The following is a 22,069-nucleotide window of genomic DNA, read 5'->3' as shown; positions in this document are numbered from 1 at the left end:
TGCCAGCAACATATGGGCACCTTCTTATATGTCTGGGGGTAGGGGATCATTTGACTAGGTAATTTCACTTTAGCAGATCTATCCAGAAGAAATCATCTGAAATGCATATTCCCAAATGTGTGTTCTCTAGAGCATCCTTCTCCCAAAACTCTCTCCTCACACACCGATCCTGCAGCTTTTCTCCTGTCTTCCACCTCTAGCTCCTTCTTTCTCTAAATCTGCTTCCTTCTCCTGGGGACAAGGATTCTTCTTCCTAGAAAGAGAAGAAACAAAGCCGATGAATGCATAATCCGCTCTGGCAGGCAGGACAGGGGTGGGGCCCCTCCCTCTTCATCCATGAAAAAGAAAATCACCTCCTTTTTTATTGGAGAGAAGCTGATTACAGGATACTTAAGGCGCTGGACATTAAGATGATCTGCCTGATTCTCCTCTTCCTTCTTACACTCAACAAACATCAGTTAAATCCTTACGACGTGCCAGACGCCATTCTAGTTGCTGGGATATATTTAGTGTGGGAGGTAGACAATAACAAAACATGGGAATGACAAGATCAAGCTTATAATTTTAAGGGCTCGCCCTGGCTGCAGCATATATAATAGGCCATAGGGGAGAAAGTAGAGATCAGTTCCAGGCTATAGCAGAAACGGTCTAGGAGGGAGGTGGTGAGAAGTGTTTGCATCCAGGATGTATTGTAAATGCCGCACTAACAGGATTTACTGACGAGGGGGTTTTGTGAGGGTAGGAAGGAAAGCAGCGACAAATGCCAAATATTTTTCCTGAGCAGGAATCGGTGGTGTCATTTACTGTGATGGAAAACACTGGAGAAGGAGCATGTTTGGGGAGAAATTGAGTTTTTCTTTGGCCAGCTAAGTTTAAGATGACTATTCAACATCCAAGTATAGTGGTTAAGTGGGCAGCTGGAAAAGCAAATCTGGAATGGAGGAAATAGACCAGAACTAGAGATTAAAAAAAAAAAAAAAAAAATGTTTAGAGTCATCAGGACATGGATCGCATTTTAAAATATTTTTTTAATGTTTTATTTATTTTTGAGAGAGAAAGCGCAAGCAGGGTGGGGCAGAGAGAGAGGGGGACAGATGATCTGAACCGGGCTCCACACTGACAGCAGCGAACCCAATGTGGGTCTCAAACTCAAAAACAGTGAGATTATGACCTGAGCCGAAGTCGGACAATCAACCAACCAACTGAGCCACCCGGGTGCCCCAGAAGGCATTTTAAAAGACATAACCAGATACGATCTACTATAATGAGACCACAGTGTAGATGGGAGAGGACTAAGAGCTGAGCCCTGCATCATTCCAAACTTTGGAGATTGAAGAAGGAAGAGCCAGTGAGGGAGGAGAGAACTAGAAGAACAAGGTGTTCAGGGAGCCAAGACAAGAAGGCTTCTCAGAAGGAGGGAGTGAGGAATGTGTCAGTGCTGCTGAGGAGTGAGATTCGGTGACCTCATCCAGGGGGGATGCGTGTGACAGCCTGACTGGAGTCTGCTCAAGAGAGAACGGGAGGTGAGAAAGGAGAAGCGGGAAGACACAAGTCTTCAGAGAGGGTTTGTTTTAAAGGAAAACGGAAGCACAGGCCAACAATGGAGGTGGATGAAGGGTTCGCAGAGACAACATGGAAAGAAGTATAGGATGACAGTTCAGGTTTTAGTCCAGGCATCCAAGGTAGGAATCACAGGAAGTACACCAGGTGTGGAGGGAGGCTCTGCAGAGGGTGGTTTGGGAATGTCACGTCTGAGCTGCAGACACCCACATCCTGGTGGTTGAGGTCACACCCCTGAATGAGATTTAAAAAAAAAAAAATTTAGTTTAGTGTTCTCACTGTGAACTATTTTTGAGTGTCCACAAAGGCTCGTGACATCCAGTCGTCTGCTCAGACACAAATTTGTATCCCACATACTACAAGACTACTGTGCAGGACTGAATTACTTAGCTGGTGCATGAACCCCAGCTAATAGCCCAGGATCCACTCTCACTGCCATTTGTTCAGATCTGAAAAGTGGGTTGTTTTTTTTTTTTAAAAGAATTTGTTTCCAAAAGAAAGCCAATCCTTAGAGTCAGGAGAGGCACAGGAGAGTTCTAAGAAGATGATTTTAGGACGTGGATTAGAAATAGTTTGGGAAGGGGCACCTGGGTGGCTCAGTAGGTTGAGTGTCCAACTTTTGCTCACATCATGATTTTGTGGTTTGTGAGATCAAGCCCCACATTGGGCTTGCTGCTGTCAGCACAGAGCCCACTTCAGATCCTCTGTCTCTCTCTCTCTCTCTCTGCCCCTCCTCCGCTTGTGCACTCGTTCTCTCTCTCTCTCTCTCTCTCTCTCTCTCTCTCTCTCTCTCCCTCTCAAAAATAAATAAACATTTAAAAAAGAAATAGTTTGGCAGGGCACCTGCCCTGGCTCAGTCGGTTAAGCGTCCAACTTCAGCTCAGGTCATGATCTCACGGTTTGTGAGTTCGAGCCCTATGTCAGGCTCTGTGCTGACAGCTCAGAGCCTGGAGCCTGCTTCAGATTCTGTGCCTCCTTCTCTCTCTCTACCCCTCCCCAACTTGTGCTCTCTCAAAAATAAATAAATGTAAAAAAACTTTTTTAAAAAAAGGAATAGTTTGGGGAAGAAGACTTTTATACTATTGTGGCCCTTGTAAATCCGCGGATTTGCAAAGATTTTGAGACACATTTGTCTGAATGTCAAGGGTCTCCATTCCTGCACCTCTGCCTGACTTACTGTGTTCTCTACAGGAACATCTGTAACCTCTGTGCCATCAGCAGGTGCCTTCCCTGCTTCCCCTGCTCATGGCCATCTCTGCAGTGTTGCTCATGGTCCTACCTGTCCTCTGTCCAGACACAGCTTCTTGTGTGAGGCAGCAGCAGGACCATCTTCTTATACCAAGGGATTCTATGGGCTGCAAAATCACACCCGTTGGATTGCAACGCTTATAGCCTCCTGTCAGTGCACAAATGGCCTAGAGCAAGTGCCCTGCTGCAGCTCACCATACAGTAAACTGTGTCCATGCATAAGAACTTCCCATGCTCACAGGATCCTCTCTTGGAGAATAATCTAACCAATGATATGTGGCAAGAGTCTACCATGCACCGGCTCAAATTACCCCATTAGGTAGGGGTGATGTGTTCACATCACTGCTCACCTGCGACCTGTCTCTCGGGGCTTGAAGCAGGCTGCAGTCCTCCATGCAGCTAGCTGGGTATGGGTCTGCTTTGTCTATCCAATAATAACCATCATCGTCATAACCAGAGCTCACTTTGTGCCAGGCTCTGTTCTAAGCATTTTAATCTTTACTATGACTCAGTGAGTTAGATACAGTTATCCCCATTTTATAGATAATTGGCCAAGGATCACATAGAAAATAAGCTAGTAAGTGGCAAAACTGGGATTCTAAGCCATATAGTCCTCTCTTATGCTCCCCAAGTGGGTCCCACGTTATAGAGATAAAGGAGTGGGGTTGTGGGGTGGGGTAGGGAGACAAGTTTTTAGTAGTCCATTTTGGTGTATGGTTCAAGCCACGTTCACTGACTGAGCTTTAAGTCTTAAACTGTTTGTTAGTTTTTAATTTTGAAGCTGTTTGTTAATTTCTATCTGACTTCTGTGTGTGTTTCTCAATTTGTTCAGAGTTTGACACAGAAAATGGGTTGTAAATTAATGGCTACCTCAGAAAGCCCAACATCAACCTGGTCCAATTTTACTGAAGTAGCACAAAGGATTAAAAATTGGATAACCGCTTTCTTCCCATTTACTCCTGGGGACACATATCTCTCCACCTGAATAGGAACCATGTTGGGGACTCTGCTCAATCAGGGAGGGGTCTAGTCCTGCTCCCTCAGCACTTGGACCACCACGGTATCAACCTCTCCTTCAGTCTTCTTGGTCCTCCAGTGACCTTACCCACAGCAAAATTTTTCATGTAACGCCAGGTTTTCTCCCATGACCAACAAGACTATCCTTGTTTTTCAGTTAGCCCAGTGTTGTGAGAGACCAGAGTCATAGTTACATGTCTTACTCATTGCTGGAGCTCCAAGAGCCTGCAATTGCCCACGTTGAATCTCTCACCTCACTTTACTATAGCATTATAGTCTAAAGCATAAGTTTTCAACAATTACTTATTCAGTGCCCACTATGCACCTGGAATACAGCAGTGAATATGAGACAAATACGGCTTCTCTTTTGCTGCCCTCATTTGGGGACTCATTCAGTCATGTGTTAAACTGTGAGGTGTATGATTCTACAATTTCTTCCTCTGAGTCCCAGAAAAGCTGAATGACATTCAGAACTAAGCCTGAAAAGATACCTCTGTATTCAAAAATACAAATACCATTGTAATTCTCCAAAAGATAGCAATTTAGAGTAGGATTTTTAACTCCTCATGGGGCCTACAAGTCTTCTGATACTGTTTGCAATTATTCCGCTTATATACATAGATGCGTTTTTCTCTGCAAGTTGTTCTAATGAACAAAGTCCTAAGGTAGAAACTGGTATGGCACAAAAACAGACACATAGACCAATGGAATAGAATAGAAACCCCAGAACTAGACCCACAAACGTATGGCCAACTCATCTTTGACAAAGCAGGAAAGAACATCCAATGGAAAAAAGACAGTCTCTTTAACAAATGGTGCTGGGAGAACTGGACAGCAACATGCAGAAGGTTGAAACTAGACCACTTTCTCACACCATTCACAAACATAAACTCAAAATGGATAAAGGACCTGAATGTGAGACAGGAAACCATCAAAACCCTAGAGGAGAAAGCAGGAAAAGACCTCTCTGACCTCAGCCGTAGCAATCTCTTACTCGACACATCCCCAAAGGCAAGGGAATTAAAAGCAAAAGTGAATTACTGGGACCTTATGAAGATAAAAAGCTTCTGCACAGCAAAGGAAACAACCAACAAAACTAAAAGGCAACCAACGGAATGGGAAAAGATATTTGCAAATGACATATCGGACAAAGGGCTAGTATCCAAATCTATAAAGAGCTCACCAAACTCCACACCCGAAAAACAAATAACCCAGTGAAGAAATGGGCAGAAAACATGAATAGACACTTCTCTAAAGAAAACATCCGGATGGCCAACAGGCACATGAAAAGATGCTCAACGTCGCTCCTTATCAGGGAAATACAAATCAAAACCACACTCAGATATCACCTCACGCCAGTCAGAGTGGCCAAAATGAACAAATCAGGAGACTATAGATGCTGGTGAGGATGTGGAGAAACGGGAACCCTCTTGCACTGTTGGTGGGAATGCAAATTGGTGCAGCCACTCTGGAAAGCAGTGTGGAGGTTCCTCAGAAAAATAAAAATAGACCTACCCTATGACCCAGCAATAGCACTGCTAGGAATTTACCCAAGGGATACAGGAGTACTGATGCATAGGGGCACTTGTACCCCAATGTTTATAGCAGCACTCTCAACAATAGCCAAATTATGGAAAGAGCCTAAATGTCCATCAACTGATGAATGGATAAAGAAATTGTGGTTTATATACACGATGGAGTACCACATGGCAATGAGAAAGAACGAAATATGGCCCTTTGTAGCAACGTGGATGGAACTGGAGAGTGTGATGCTAAGTGAAATAAGCCATACAGAGAAAGACAGATACCATATGTTTTCACTCTTATGTGGATCCTGAGAAACTTAACAGAAACCCATGGAGGAGGGGAAGGAAAAAAAAAAAAAAAAAGAGGTTAGAGTGGGAGAGAGCCAAAGCATAAGAGACTGTTAAAAACTGAGAACAAACTGAGGGTTGATGGGGGGTGGGAGGGAAGGGTGAGTGGGTGAAGGGTATTGAGGGCACCTGTTGGGATGAGCACTGGGTGTTGTATGGAAACCAATTTGACAATAAATTTCATATATTGAAAAAAGAATAAAAATAAAAGAAAGAAGCAAAAAAAAAAAAAAAAGAAAGAAACTGGTAGCAGTTCGATCGCACTCCTGGGACTCCAGTCTTATCACTGGGTGACATCAAGTCAACTGGATGTCAAAAGTACTATGGATACCAGACTAACAAGATCCTCTTCTCCCATTCGTCCTCCCTCATAGCAGCTGCAAAAGCTGTTGTCCACAGGCTTTCTCTCCATCAGACTTGCCTTCCTACTCTTCCATGTAGGGGAATAAAGAGGTAGACAAGACAACCACACACTGAGAACACAAAAATTATGATTAGATCTGTCTGATCAAAAAGAAGTTTCCCTTTCACTTCTTATGTAAATTCATTAAATTAAAAATTACAACTTTATCATGAGGCTCTAGATAGCACAAAAATAGCAAAGCGGTATGAACTACTATCAGTCTCTCAATTTGGAGAGTCTTTTTTCGAATATCCAGGAAATCTATGGGACCATATAAAGATTCTGGATACCATGATTAACTCAACATAGGTACAACGAGGCATTCTTTTGCTAAAATAAGGTGCTTCCTGTCATGTCTTGATAAATTAAAATAGAACTCTTCCACCTTCCTCAACTTCCTTCTATATTTTCTCCCCTTTCTCTGAACTTCAATACCAACCTACTGGGGCACCTGGGTGGCTCAGTTGGTTGAGCGTCCAACATCGACTCAGGTCATGATCTCACAGTTTAAGAGTTCAAGCCCCATATCAGGCTTGCTGCTGTCCATGCAGAGCCTGCTTCAGATTTTCTGTTCCCCTCTCTCTCTGCCCCTTCCCTGCTCCCACTTGTATTCTCACTCTCAAAAATAAACAAAAAAATTTGTTTAATTTAAATACCAACCTTGCTACAATTCTGTTGCTTCCTTAATTTTTTTTTAATTGGCAAACATATATATTTCCAAAGGAGAGTACAATTTGCCCACAATTTCACCTAAGACACAGCATGGGGTTTTCTGTTTACTCTTAAAGAAGTGAAATATCAACTTCCTCAATGAAAGCTTCTAGAAGTATAGCTTGAAATTTATACACAATGGCACCCTAAACAACTCACCAGGGAAAATGTCGCAACCCACAGCTGTTACAAATTGCCTGTAATTCAAAACTCTCTCAAAGCTGTTTCTTAGCAGGACCTACATCGCCTAATACAATCATTTGCCAATCTTTCTTTTAAGGTTTTGGTTTCATAAAATTGATTTAGAGTAAATCTGTGACAGGATGACAGAGAATATGGTGTCCCTTCCCAGGGAAATCTAATGTTAGATAGTTCAAGATATGGAGGAGGTGGGGGAAAGGGGGACAGGGTGGGCTACATTTTTTAACTGGCAGCAAATTTCCTCTTCAGAAGAAAAATGGCTTTTCTCTGATGGCCTCTTTGGTTATGAAAGGGAAAGCACACAATAGCATGATCAAGGACATGACAATGAGAGAGCTGAATTGTTCTACATTTTTGTATAAAAGGAGTTTTGTGTTGCCAGAAGCAAGGAGAACATTTCCGATTAGAGAGTCAGAAACGAGAGAAGGAGAAAGAAAAAAAATGGTAGTTGGCAGAAGGCCAGGGAGCTGGACTTTCCAAAACAGGGGCAACTAATATTCAATTTTGAGTCATCTCCTTCAGTGCAACTCCCATTTTTACCATAAGATCTTTATGAAATTTCCTACTTTCATGAGTGGTGTCTGAGGTAAATGAAGGAGAAAACAGAGTGTTATACATTTTGGTTGACTCCGGGCTTAGCAAAGGGAATAGTCAAGGTGACAGTCAATTTGTCCATTTGTGGGTTCGAGCCCCGCATTGGGCTCTGCACTGACAACGCAGAGCCTACTTGAGATTCTCTCTCTCCCTCTTTCTCTCTCTCTCTCTTCCCCTCCTGCATCTCTCTCTCTCTCTCTCTCTCAAAATAAATAAATAAACTAAAAAAAGAAAGATACAGTGAATTTGAAAATTCCAAGAAGCAGGAAATCAGATGAATAAACGAATAAGAGGACCAAGTCCTCCTCTGGGAATCCTCAGAGATGTCCAAAGGATGCTGTGTCACTTAGACTTTGTCAGACAAGCAGAGCCACTATATGGGACTTACTATAAGGATTACAGCTTAGACAATTGTGGGAGATGTTGAGAAATTCTATGGAAGGCTGTTGTCTCCTTATCTGATGTGGGCCTGAAGTTTCTGTAGAGCCTCAGGACAAGCAGTTGGGAAGAAAAGCTGGACACGAAAATGAGAAAGCAAGGACAAACTGGAACCCACAAGGCAAGATGAAACCCTCATCTCTCCCTCGCTACCTCCAACCTCAACAACACAGGTGACCTGCAGAATGAGTTGTCACTCTCCACCATGCAGTTGCACACACATCTGACCTAAGATCCCAAGAAGCTGAAGGAGCTGATCCAGCAGGAGCTGGATGAGCCGTGGGCCCAGCGGCTGCCTCGAGCAAACAAGATGCCCCAGTATATTAGTGACAATGCACCTGAACTCTGAGATCGACAGGTACCCCATGCCAACCAGCAAATAGTGGCTCACTATGGGCAGTAGTGAAAGGAATCACTCCCATTTTCACACGGTTTTCCTGGACGTGTACCGGGGTCCTAGTGATACAAGAAGTAGCACCATATATTAATCATCAACTTAGAGCATATACCACATCCTGGATGGCTTTACCTCAACCCTGCAAGGTGTTGCTACCTGGATGGCACGAAAACGAAATCTTCAAAAGGCTTTTCCAGCATTCTGTCAGGACAGCAACTTCCAGTGATGGGGAACACGGTAAGATCAGTGAATTCCATTAGCATGAGTCCATTGCTACACTCCAACTGCTATTAAATGAGTTTCTTGGTCAGGAGCAAGGCTGTGGGAATACTTTGCTACAAATCATATTATGTAAGTCCACAGATGGTAGTCTTGGCAAAAGCACTGAGGGCACGGAAAACAAACAAGGAGGTGTCTCTTCCAGTGAGAACAAAGCACTGCCTCTTCCAAGATGGATGTGGTCCATCCACCTGCCACAAGGTGGCTGTCTCCTCCTTTGGGGAATGATGCTACATCCCGGCTCAGAGTTCATCTCTGCTGTTGGCAGGTTGATCACACAGAAGTGATAGTAGACAGATCAGTCTCAGTAAGTAGAAGACCATGTTGCTGAGTCCATTCCATAACCTCCATCCCTGACACTATGGCCATTGTGTTCACAAGCCCATTGGGCAAGGGTGAATGACATCTGCAGAGCAGAGCATCTTGTCCACCTGATTATTAAGATCCTCCTCTACTGAGGTTGCTTTTTGACGAATAGTCACGTGGGACAAACATCTTCATGCCCTGTGCCAATTCAGAAAAATCTACCCATACACCTCCTACTCACCATTTTCCAGTTGTGTTTCTTCCTGGGGGGACCTGTTGTAGATGGCCCCCCAGCAGACTCTAAGTCAAGGGTGGGTGATGGTCCAAGGAGGTCGATGAAATAACCCATAGATAGCAATCAAGACCTAGGTTTACTGGGGGAAATTACATACAGGGAGTCCAGGAGCAGCCAACCGGACAAAGTATCTGCTGCTAGGATCTACATGTATCAAGTTTTTATAGGGCAGCAACTTAGGCCAGCAACTGTCTGTAGCCTCTCCCTCCGTGCACAGCCAGCATCACAAGGAGATCAAGTTCTGCCCTCCAGACACTCTTTGTCACAAAGGAGATGCTCCAGGTTGGCCACCTCCAGAGCCCCTGACCTTGGATGCTGAACAACATGTTCTTCTGCACATTCTTCTTGATGGGAACATAGAGAGAGGACGGGATTTCTACATTCTTAAGATAGTGATTAGCAGGGACCTTCGGGGTGTACCTGCACAAACAAGCCTTCTAACACATACCATACAGACCCAAACACTGAGCACAAGACACTGGCCATCTAGTCAAACCACTGGCCACTGTCTATGAGTCAATATAGAGCCATACCTTGAGCCATCTTTTCTTCCAAGAAAAATGAATGACTGAATGTATTCCTTGACGTACTGTACAACAATAGAATTTTTCCTTCACTGCTATACTTCAGAACCACCTCAGAATGGGCCAGTAGTACTGAGCTATCTGCTCTGGGGATGTGCCAGCACATCATGCAGACCTATAAACCAGGCCTGAAGTTTTCTCCCCCTCTGTCAACGTTAGTCATAGGGAACTCCATATGAGGCCATATGTGTGAATCAGGAAAGAGGAGACAAGGTAGCAACGGTCCATAGGCATCTGGGCCACCTACTCATTCAACTTACTTACACATTCAGCACCTGCACAAGCTCTGCTGAATGCCAGCTTTATGGTTTGGTGGGTCGGTCATCACCAGGTTTATCAGAGACAGCGAGTGTTCATTTGGTGGCCCATGGCCAAGTGTTTCTCCAAAGAATAGCCATCTACCAAGCATGGCAGAGCTCTGCTCTAAAATTCTAAAGGAGGTGCGCAAAAAGGCTCCTGCCAGAGCTCCATACACATCTCAGTCTACACGGACACTTCAAGTACCATCGGATCCACTAGGTCACATGGCAGAACACTTTACACAGCAACCTGGACCTGTTGCAGAGCCTTCTCTTTTTCTGGATGATATTTTGGCCCATTTCTGTAATCACCTGAATATGCGCATGTTATACAATCACTTCTATTTTTCTTCACAAATTGAGAAATTAAGTAAGAAAAAGGAGCTATTTATTACATGCTCCTCAAAAACTCTAACACATATGGGGACTCTGGCTATCCTTATTTAAATATGTAAGGAAAAGGTAGTCCCAGAAAGCCGTCATCCTTCAGGCCACCCAGTGACTGACATGTGTAAGATACAGGTCCTGAAAATGGAGGAAAGGGCCAAACAATGAGGACTATGAGACCACTTCTCTGACACCAGGACAATTTGTTATAGAGTGAAAAATTCAGTTAATCATCCCTTTGGTTTTTTTCTGCTGCACGAAGCATGCAGTTTGACTGATGGACCAGTCATTCTAGTCCCACAGACTGTAAATAACAATCGTATGCTTCCATGAAAAGGGAGGCCTTCGGTGAAATGGAGAATCATTTTGACTATGTGAACGTTATAGTTCCAAACTATTTGCTTCTTATCGTATTTACTTTGTATTCTTTCAGGCCCAACTGAACAAAAATGCTAATTTAACCCAGTTTAAAAAACAAAGAGGACAGAGACTTGAAATGGGATCGTTTTTATTCTTGTCATCTCCGCCTCGGACATAGACATTTAATATTTAAATGTTATTCCCTGTGAGACCTGGACTTTCAGCATTTTTGTGGCTATGACAGAATTCAAATTTCAGATTCTACCTTGTGTGAAAATATCATTTCAAAGTGTGTGCCCCAGGAGAATAATAATAAACCTGAGTGTTGGCATTTTTTAAAATGAACTTTTTTCAGAGGTCTCTTAAAATATAGCTTTTTCTCTCTCCTTCCTAGACACCAGAAGTGAAGCCATAATGCCTTTCATTTTCCCCCACGTTCATTCTGAACCTGTTACCAAACTACTTATTGTAAGCAGAATGAGTAATTGCAAAAGAAAGTAAGATGATTGTGTCTGCATTTAATACATTAATTATAATGTATGATAATGCGCTAACCTTGCCCTTTTATTCTAATTTAAAACGTTACATTAATTGTCTCTAATTATAATTTGACTATTAAAAACATGTCTGTTGTTTTCCTTTGTTATTAGTATAATCCTGAAAACACCTGCCCACAATCTACTAAATACTAAGGTTGCAGTGATTAATAGTAACAAATCCTATGAAATCACTTTTTATCCTCAAGCAGTCTGAATAAATTGGGCCATTAAAATAGCTGAGCTTAAATGCTACGTTGTTCTGGCATGTTTCATAAGGCTGCATAAATTGTCAATCTGCATCCCGTAATTCACAAAGTGTGAGAAATGGCAGCATTGCAGGATCTAACCATACAGGGTCCGCTACGGACTGTGGCCTGGCAGGGCTTGGTGGGCATGTCCTTCGTGACAACATTTATAAAATTATGGGAAGCAATCCTTTTGAGATTTTCTTTAAAGTTGATTTTCTTGGGGCACCTGGGTGGCTCAGTCGGTTAAGCGACCGACTTCAGCTCAGGTCACGATCTCGCGGTCCATAAGTTCGAGCCCCACGTCGGGCTCTGGGCTAATGGCTCAGAGCCTGGAGCCTGCTTCCGATTCTGTGTCTCCCTCTCTCTCTGCCCCTTCCCCGTTCATGCTCTGTCTCTCTCTGTCTCAAAAATAAATAAACGTTAAAAAATAAAAATTAAAAAAAAAAAAAAAAGATGATTTTCTTCTTTGGATTCTTCCAGGCTTTTTGCATAGTGGCTATGGAATAGTATTCAAATGACTTCCTGGAAGAGAACTGACATGAAGAAAATACACACTAGGGGCTCTGTGTTTTGACGCGTGCCAGAATGGCCATCGAATTTCTGCGTTAATCAAAGTTGGCTCTTTTGCAGCAGACTATTTATATGGGTATTTAACAGAGAGGCAGAAACATTAAGGAAAGCGCTATCATACCTCTGTTGAGCTTTTTGTTTTCTAAGTTTGTTATGGTCTATTTTTATGAGTTGAAGACCTTTTGCCTTGATCGAATCTATTAACAGATTCAAAAACAATCTGAATTTCACATCAGGAAGCCAGAACTGGCAAGTGTTCTAAAGCCTTACACCACTGTGTGTGTCATTGGCATATGTGACAAGAGAGCCCCCGAACTTGAAGATAAGGCTGAACATGAAACTACAATAAGTAAGTAAATAGTTCAACAACTAAAATAAATTGTCAGAAAAGATAATTCACACTAACCAATATTCTGAAAAAAATGGCTGAGAAATTTGAGTACGCACAAATCCCAGCTGTAATTTTATGGGTTTTTTTTTTATTTTTTTAATGTTTATTTATTTTTTTAATTTTATTTTGTTATCCTTTTTTATTAAATATAATTTATTGTCGAACTGGTTTCCATACAACACCCAATGTTTATTTATTTTTGAGAGAGAGAGAGAGACAGAGCGTGAGCAGGGAGGGGCAAAGAGAGAGAAAGACACAGAATCTGAAACAGGCTCCAGGCTCTGAGCTGTCAGCACAGAGCCTGACGCGGGGCTGGAACTCACGAACCGTGAGATCATGACCTGAGCTGAAGTCAGATGCTTAACTGACTGAGCCACCCAGGCACGCCCCTCCCCAATCATAATTTTAGAAGCAGGGAACTGTTAGACTCTGTGAACATTATAGTTCCAAACTATTTGCTTCTTATCATATTTACTTTGAAATAATGAAATAATAAAGAATAAAATAATAATAATGATACAACACTGTACGTTAACTGAGATTAAAATAAAAACTTAAACTAGATAAATAAAATAAAAAATTACAAAAAAATTATTTATACCAAAAAATAAATAAAAATAAAAGCCCAGAAGCCTATGATTCTATTTGTAACCTCACCAATTGCGTGGTGAAAGAAGGGTGAGCCTGATGCCCTAGAAAAGCAAAGGACCAGACCCCTTGCAGATACTTCCTCAGAATAGAGATGAGGGCATCAGGATCTCATGATTCAAAGACACCAGGCACTAAAATCACCCAACCACCTCCCTGGCTCTGATTCCATGCTGGTACCACCTCCAGCGGGTAATTTGGCTTCCCAGGTAAATCTTCTACAGGAACGCTGTTGAGCCACAGAGATAACATTCTGGTCCCCTTGGCATCCATTTACTCAACAAATACTCATTGAGCAACTTCCGTGTACCAAGCACCCTGCCAGGCACTGGGCAATACAGTCGTGAACTACTGCCCTATGGACCGGAAGCTTAGTCAGAGAGCAGACATTAAACAAATTAACGTAGAAATAAACGTATAGTTATAAACTTTTTATGAAGTGCTATGAAGGAAAGATAAGAAACAATAACTGGGAGGACTTAACTTGGATTGGAAGGTCAGGAAGGCCCTCTGTGTGGAAGAGATGTATAAGTTGACATTCCAAGTGTACAGGGTTGGGAGGAAACAGCACCCACAGAGGGACCAGCAGGTCGGAGGACCTAGAGGTAAGATGGGCTTGGAGCGAGTGAGGCTCTCCATCTGAAAAAATGCTAGCGTGCCTAAAGAGAAGGAGGATGGAGGTGAGGGCTGCCTGAGACAAAGTTGGAAAGGAAGGCTGGGCTCAGACCAAGCAGGGCCAAACTCCGTCAAGTTTGGACTTTATTCCGATACTAGCCAGACAAAGAAGGAATCAAAGATTGAGAGGGACATGATCCAAACAATATTCCTTAAAGATCACTCCAGTCAGCCTGTGGCGAAAGAACTGGAGGGGAGCAAGAGTGGAGGTGGGGAAATGTTTGGGAACTCTTGTGGAAGTCCAGGCGAGAGATGAAGACGCCATTTGCTAGGATGCAGAGAAGCCCTCGTCAATTATAAATTACTAAAATCGTGCTTCGATTGAACCATCGGTCTCTTCTGAGTTTGGCCACGGGGTTTCCGGGCACAACTCCAGCTGTAAGGCTAAAGTACAGATTCCGCACCTGTAAAGCTGACAGCTGCACTCTGCTTCTGCCTCCCCAGGCTCGGTCTGGGTGACTGGCCTCCCTGGATGCCATCCTTCTCTCCTCGCACCCCAGATAGGATTGAACAGGACACGTCCTTCAGTAAACCAGCCTTGGGAACAGAGCCATATATAGAATGTGAATTAGCAAGTTTGCCACTTGCTTTTCCTATGGCGAGCGCTGCCCCCTACCTATGTAGCTATTACAAGTCACTAGGTCAACGTTGAGTTTGATCTCCATTAGAAAACCTCTGTTCCGGGGCGCCTGGGTGGTGCAGTCGGTTAAGCGTCTGACTTCAGCCAGGTCACGATCTCGCGGTCCGTGAGTTCGAGCCCCGCGTCGGGCTCTGGGCTGATGGCTCGGAGCCTGGAGCCTGTTTCCGATTCTGTGTCTCCCTCTCTCTCTGCCCCTCCCCCGTTCATGCTCTGTCTCTCTCTGTCCCAAAAATAAATAAAAAATGTTGAAAAAAAAAAAAATTTTTTAAAAAAAAAAAAAAAGAAAACCTCTGTTCCCCAGTCATTTCCGACTGATAATAGCAGTTACTGAGCGCACAACATGTGCCAAACTCTGCTCTAAGCACCCTACATGGATCCATCCATCTCCATGCATTTAAACATCGGGGTGTCACAGGGCTCAGCCCTCAGTTCTCTACTTATGTGGGCTCACTCCCTAAGTGAACTCATCCGTTTGCATGGTTTCAAATGCCATCTACAGGGGCGCCTGGGTGGCGCAGTCGGTTAAGCGTCCGACTTCAGCTAGGTCACGATCTCGCGGTCCGTGAGTTCGAGCCCCGCGTCGGGCTCTGGGCTGATGGCTCAGAGCCTGGAGCCTGTTTCCGATTCTGTGTCTCCCTCTCTCTCTGCCCCTCCCCCGTTCATGCTCTGTCTCTCTCTGTCCCAAAAATAAATAAAAAACGTTGAAAAAAAAATTAAAAAAAAAAAAAAAGTTTAAAAAAAAAAAAAAAAAAAAAAAACAAATGCCATCTACATGCCGACAATTCCCGACTTTCTCTCTCCTCTCGCTCTTGAACTCCCGATTCTATACAGCTGTCTCCTCAACATCTCCTCTAGGCTAGCTAGTTGGTATCCACCTTCCCAAACTGAACTCCTGATTCCTCCCCTTCAGAAGTAAAACATTTCCCTCAGCATTCCCCCACCTAAGTAAATGGCAATCCATTTTTCCCACTGGAAACCTTTTGCGGAGACAGAAGCTGAGGTCTGCCTTTGTTCTCCTTGGTCCACCTCCTCACCAGGTGAGGCACGTGAGGAAGGTAAAAGGGGGAAAAGGGCCTCGAGATGGGTGCTCTTGTCTTTGCAGGCTGGTACCCTCTGATTGGCAGTTCACACTGCTACATCTCTCTTTCAGGGGGTGTGTTTGGGGTCTTCCACTCCCTCCCTTCCAACAGTAGTCTCTGAAAGTAGACCCCACAAAGATTCTTCCTATTATAGATATCTCATCTTCTTAGGTAGTGACCCCACCGCCACCTTCTACAGAGTTCTCTCTAGACCAGAGGGTACCCTCTTGTCAAACTCAGGCTGCTCCCATTTTAGCCCTTTCTCCTTGCTGTGTGGGCAGGGGCATTGCCAGCTAGTCTCTCCTTTGACCTTTTCCAAGGACAGCCAAACACCCACTTCTGAGTCTTGTAAATCCAAGGAATAGGTCACTTCTCTGTGCACTCTTCCTGCATCCCCATTACTTGATTTGAAGCAGGTGGAGGAAAGGGGGAGAAATGTAGAACATGCTGACAGCTCTCTCTAAAGAGGTTCTCTTGCACCAACCCCTTTTCTCATCCCTCACTTCTTTTCCAATATACAGTCTGAAGGTAGGCTACGTGTGACTTTTGGGCCACCTATTAGCACGACCTATGTAGATACTCTCTTTAGAGTATCTCCACCCTCAGCAAACTCTCATCTCTCTCTCTCTCTCTCTCTCTCTCTCTCTCTCTCCTCTCCCTCTCTTTCTCTCTCCCTCTCTTTCTCTCTCCCTCTCTTTCTGTCTCTCAATCTATACTACCCAGTATAGTAGCCATAAGCCACACGTGGCTATTTTAATTAAAATGAATTACAATTAAATAAAGTTTAAAATTCAGGTCCTTGGTTACACTAGCCACATTTCAAGTGCTTGTTTCTATCATCACATAAAGTTCCATTAGATGGCCCTGCTCTAGATCCTGAGCTTGCATGGCTTACCTTACCTTACATGGCTTTTGTAGATTGCGCATAACCCAACATGGCTGCTAACCCCAAGTCTCTAAAGAAAGGCCCCTCAAATGCCAACAGGCAACAAGCACTAAATAGCAAGAAGCAAATACAGTCAAGTGTGAAGAACAGGTTGTGGAAGTTAGAGTGTATCCACCATGCTAGAAGGAAAAGTCGAGACTCAGCCCCAGCCCTGGTTGCCATGTGAAAGTGTAAGCCCAGAAATGCCAGTGCTTTCAAGTTTCAACTGAACCTAGGAATACAGAGATTTATGTAAAATCTTCATGTTTAAAATTAAGATCTTTTTTTTTCTAATTATACATGCTCATTGTAAAGTAGTCAAGAGATACATAAATCTACATGAAATAATAAATATCACCTAAAATGCCGTTACTCTTCATTGGCCATCACTAACATTTGGTGACCATATTTTTATGCACCAGCACCTCCTTATACCTATACACACGCAAGTATAATAATACCTAAGTGGAATATTACACATGCTATTTTTTGTCATGGACAATACTTTGTGACTTTTTCCCTTGCCTTCCCCACTCTCCCATTTTTAATTTTTCACTGGTGGCTGGGGCCAAACAAAAAGGTCCAGGTCAAAGACCCTCAATTTGTCATTTTTGCCTTTCACATACCCTAATTTCACACTCTGTGTTTCTTGGTTTAAATTTTCTAAAGAAAAAAATCTAACATTCCATTGGATGAACTATTGACCAGCCTACCGCTAGTCTCATCAGCTTTGAAGGAGACCTAAGTCCTACTCCTTAATGTGAGTTATAGATAGAGGTAGCTCCCAGACGAGGTAGCTGAGAGCTGAAGAAGCCTCAAAAATATTTCTGCTGCTGAGTGAGTAGTATAGCACAGTGGCTAAAAGCAAGATTTTTGGAGTCAGACCTAGATCTGAATTCCAAATCTACCACCTTGTTGTGTGACCTTGAGCCAGTTATTTAACCTCTCTGTGCTGAATTTTCTTTATCTCAAAATTAAGAATCATAATAGTACCTAACTTTTAAGGTTGTTCTGAAGATGTAAGTGTAAAAGGTTTATAACAGTATTTGGCCCGTGGTAAATATTCAATAAATGTTAGCTAATGATAATTTTTTCTTTATTTTTCACCTTATCTGAAGAGTGTGCAGTTGCAAAAGCTTCCATTCAATGAGCCCACTGAAGAGAAAGGCTCTATTCTACATAATAGGTATCTCTCTAATACAACAAGAATTTTTTTTTATATTTTAGGAAATTGTAACATCCAAAATATCTATTGTATTTCTGTTTTCAGAGGTTTCAGACTAACCAAGCTTCTACCAATAGTTTCTACCACTCATTCAGATGACCTGTATAGAATGGGCTTTGTTCTTTTATTGCCTTTCTTGACCATTGTGGTGGGTGCAGTTGACTCTGATCCTCATCATGTCCTCTCACGAGACTTTCAGGATCAAGTGATTCTTGGCCAAGAAACAAAAGCGGGATCATCCCATTCCCCAATGGATTCAAATGAAAACTAGTAATAAAATCAGGTTCAACTCTGAGAGGAGACACTGGAGAAGAATAAAGTTGGGTGCATACGGAATTGTACTTGAGATGGCACACATATGTCTGCTGTATCAAGGTCACCAGCCTCTTACCACATGATGCTGAAAACATCACTACTATCTGAACAGCCGGACATGCTTTACTGGGAAAATTATTTTTCTCTTGTTTCTACGCTTCCACACTAGTAGGTTGGTTCAATAATAACTATGAGAAAGTTTTGTTTGCGGTGGGGGGAGGAATGAGTTTTTATTCAAAAATGGAGCAGACATGCTTCCCATCCTCAAAGAATCTTCAGCCTAGGGGAGGACTTTAAATGCATCACCAGTAACTATAATTCAAGTAGAAAGTAATAGGGGCCACTACAAAAGGGAGTAAGTTAGTCCTAGTAAGTTAGGGAGTAAGTTGAATTGTTTAAGAAACAACTGGGATGGAATTTAATCCTGCTGCCCTCTTCAGCAAATTAACTATACCTGTTTAAATGGAGTTATACAGACCATGTCTTGGGGATAAAATTTTCACACTGTGTATTGGTCAGAAAGCAGTAGTGGTTCATGCCGCAGTAACAAAAAACCCAAAAGTTGTATTATAAGAACACTTACTTCTCACTCATCATAAACTGACAGGGAAAATCTGCCCATCATAGTCACTCAAGAGTCCAGGCTGATGTAAGCTCCACCTCAATACCTGCTTCCACCATGGTAAGAGACAGAGGGTTGTTTTTTCAAAGCATGACCAATTATGTTGCTTAGCATTTCTGCCTAAGAGAGACACCCTTCATTTCTGCTCACATTTATTTGCCAGAGCAAGTCACATAGCCATACCTGAGTTCATCAGGGTGAGGATGTCTAGTCCTCCCACCAGGAAGGCCCCTGCATGCTCGTGAGCAGTGATACATCTCACCACTCTGTAACTCAAATGTGCAAACAAAAAAAAGGAACTCTATTTTCTGGGACTGATCTCCACTCCCTCTGGATCCTAATTCCCGGTGATTGTGAAAGATTCCTGTTCAGGATTTCCCTAAATTCCTTTGATTGCTTCTAACCCCCATCCCCCAAAGACTCTCAACCTCAATTGGAGAACGTGGATCAAGGCCCTCAGGCCAGTCCTTGACCTTTTCCTCTCCCAATGCCCTGTTCCTCCTGTGCTCTAAGCTCAGCCCTTCAGTTCTGTTATTTAAAGGGAAGCTTTTGGAATTTAGAAAGGCATGTTCTTTTCAACACAGCCTGGCTTTCAATAACTGTCTCACTGTAGATTTAACAAATCTACTGTAAGTGGCATGAATTGGACAATGACAAATCAGCTTTGTGAAAACCTGAAACTCTTTATTTTTATATCTGCACACACTTTTCTTTGACAGGCTTCCACTCCCACTTGACAGTAAGAAAACTAAATTTAGTCCAATCCACCAAAATTGACCCAGTCCATAAGTGTCTTTTAATCCACCTCAGGAATTACTATCTCAGTCAACATCATCCAGGTCTCTTCCCACCTTCCTTCTACTCCTTCCCTTTGACTCTACACCCTGGGGAAAGGGCAGGGTTGCAAACTAGTCACTGCCCCTAGTCATTTTTGCAGGTGGGTTCTGGGCACACAGGAAAATTCAAACATCCTTGCCATGCCACATGGTGGAGACCCAGACAATCTCCATCCATCTCAGCTGCACCACGCAATGGTTTTTCCAGACCCAGCCATGGCAAGGCATATCTGTCAGCCCCTAGTTTTAATGGTAGCTCCTGAAAGAAGAAGGCACCAGCTTTATGTCTAAAATCACCTTTCAAGTCCCACGGAACACTCTCAGGGACCCCTTAGGCTGGTGGGAGATGCAAAGAGAGCAGGTCAAGTGACCTCTGTACCCCCACAGATCGGAAAAAGGGGAAGGGATCGGGTGCCTAATGTAACACTTCACGAACTCTGCCCTCTCTATGAAAATTCCTTCTCCTTTCCAAGATGGCTTTATACTTTGTCCTCCAGGCAAAAGGAAGTTGAACCAGCTCTGGGACCACAGTCTTTTTGGCTCAAAAATGACATGCTGTCATTGGGTGTGAACTTGGCTAGTGGATGGGTGGGTAGTCTTGAGAGAAACAAAGCTCACCTGTGGTCCAATGTATTAAGTTATATCCACACATAAATACTTCATAAATGATGCCTCTACAACTTGATCTTTGAAGGTCAGGCTTGTGACTTATCTCTTGTTCTCCAAAATGGGTAGTGCACAAAAGCCTAAATAATACTTTTGGAATACTGAAATATGATATATAAACCAATACTTTGAAAAGGTCCTCACTGTCATTCCCTCACATTTCCTCTGCCTCTTTGGTCCCAGGGCCTTACAAAAAAGAGTCCACTGATGCCTTCTGCCCACAAGTCAGGAGTAATATAGCCTGTGAGTTAAGGTTCACAGTTGCTGGATTCAGACCAACTGGAGCAGAAGCCTGGTTCTGCAGGGACAATCAGTCAAGAATTTAAAAGAAACCAAGAGTTGGGTCAGGTCTAAAGAGTCAGGGTTCAGTTTTACTTCTTATTTTATTAGGAAAGATTATCTGTTAATCTTCAGATCAATTGAAATGAAGATCTTTAAAGCTTTTACACTGTTTATGTCATTTCACATACTGAATAACAGGAATAGAGTACTCTATCATTGTCTCCCTCCCTCTCACTCCATCGCAATGTCCAACATACACACACACACACACAGACACACGCATGCACGTGTGAGCCTTACACATAAAGAGGGTCTTCCCTAGTTATTTTAATGGTCGGTGAGATAGTATATGTAAAAAAAGCTTCATAATTTGTAATAGGCTTTGAAAGTGTAAGTTGATTTTTGTATAGCATGACAATTTTTGTTACATCTCTTGAGCAGCACTCATGGAGTGTAGGATCCTCCCCTCTTACTTTGCAACAATGGAACACAGTACACACGGCTGGCAACTGGCATCATGCAGACATGGGTTTGAACCTGGCTCTGTCAATCACTAGCTGGGACCCTGAGTAAGGTTCTTAAAATCCCTGAGGCTCAATTACACCATCTGTAAAATGGAAATAATAATACCTAACTGAGAGGAGTGTGGTCGGGATTAATGTCTATTTAAAGCACTTAATGAATATGTAAAGAGCTCGGTAAAGAGCCCACTATTACTTTTTACTATTTTATTTGATTACCTTTTATTTTTGCTACTTTTTTTTTTTTTACTTTTGTCAGTATCACACTTGGCTTCTCCTAGACCCTTACTCAATAGTAAAGGAGAATATACATTCCTAGGGAGCCAGGCACCCTCCTTTACGAGCATCCTTTACACAAGTGTCGTAGGAGGTTTAACTGGCAAACAATATCAGGAACAGGGCCTCTCTAAACTGGAAGCAACATCTCTTGTCTTGGAGAGCCATTAGAATCTGAGCAAGAAGCAGAGGTGATTATATCACACCAGCCCACAAAGGGTCCCTAGCGCCATGCTCAACCTTTGCTCAAGTATTTGGCAGTTCCCAACCTTATTATACCCACTATGACATAGTGATGAATGATGGATGTAAGGGCTCTGGCACAGAGGAAATTTGCTGCAGGTTGTGTACAATTCCCCCTTCTCCAATACCACCTCACACCTGTCAGAATGGCTAAAATTAATGACACAAGAAACAACAGGCATTGGAGAGGATGTGAAGAAAGGAGAACCCTCTTACACTGTTGGTGGGAATGCAAACTGGTGCAGCCGCTCTGGAAGACAGTATGGAGGTGCCTCAAGAAGTTAAAAATAGGACTACCCTACAATCCAGCAATTGCACTACTAGGTATTTATCCAAAAAATACAAAAATGCAGATTCAAAGGGGTACATACACACAGATGTGTACAGCAGCATTATCAACAATCTCCAAAGTATG

At 42.9% G+C, this 22,069-nt stretch overlaps 1 pseudogene; it reads left to right on the top strand.

Moving 5' to 3' along the window:
- The first annotated feature begins 18,069 nt into the window (after window positions 1-18,069).
- On the top strand, window positions 18,070-18,291 carry LOC115518742 (annotated as a pseudogene).
- The last annotated feature ends 3,778 nt before the right edge of the window (window positions 18,292-22,069 follow it).

This window comes from Lynx canadensis, chromosome B4 (assembly GCF_007474595.2).
Source record: "Lynx canadensis isolate LIC74 chromosome B4, mLynCan4.pri.v2, whole genome shotgun sequence".
Taxonomy (NCBI): Eukaryota; Metazoa; Chordata; class Mammalia; order Carnivora; family Felidae; genus Lynx; species Lynx canadensis.
The sequence above is the reverse complement of the archived record's forward strand: the minus strand, read 5'-3'. Positions and strand labels throughout refer to the sequence as shown.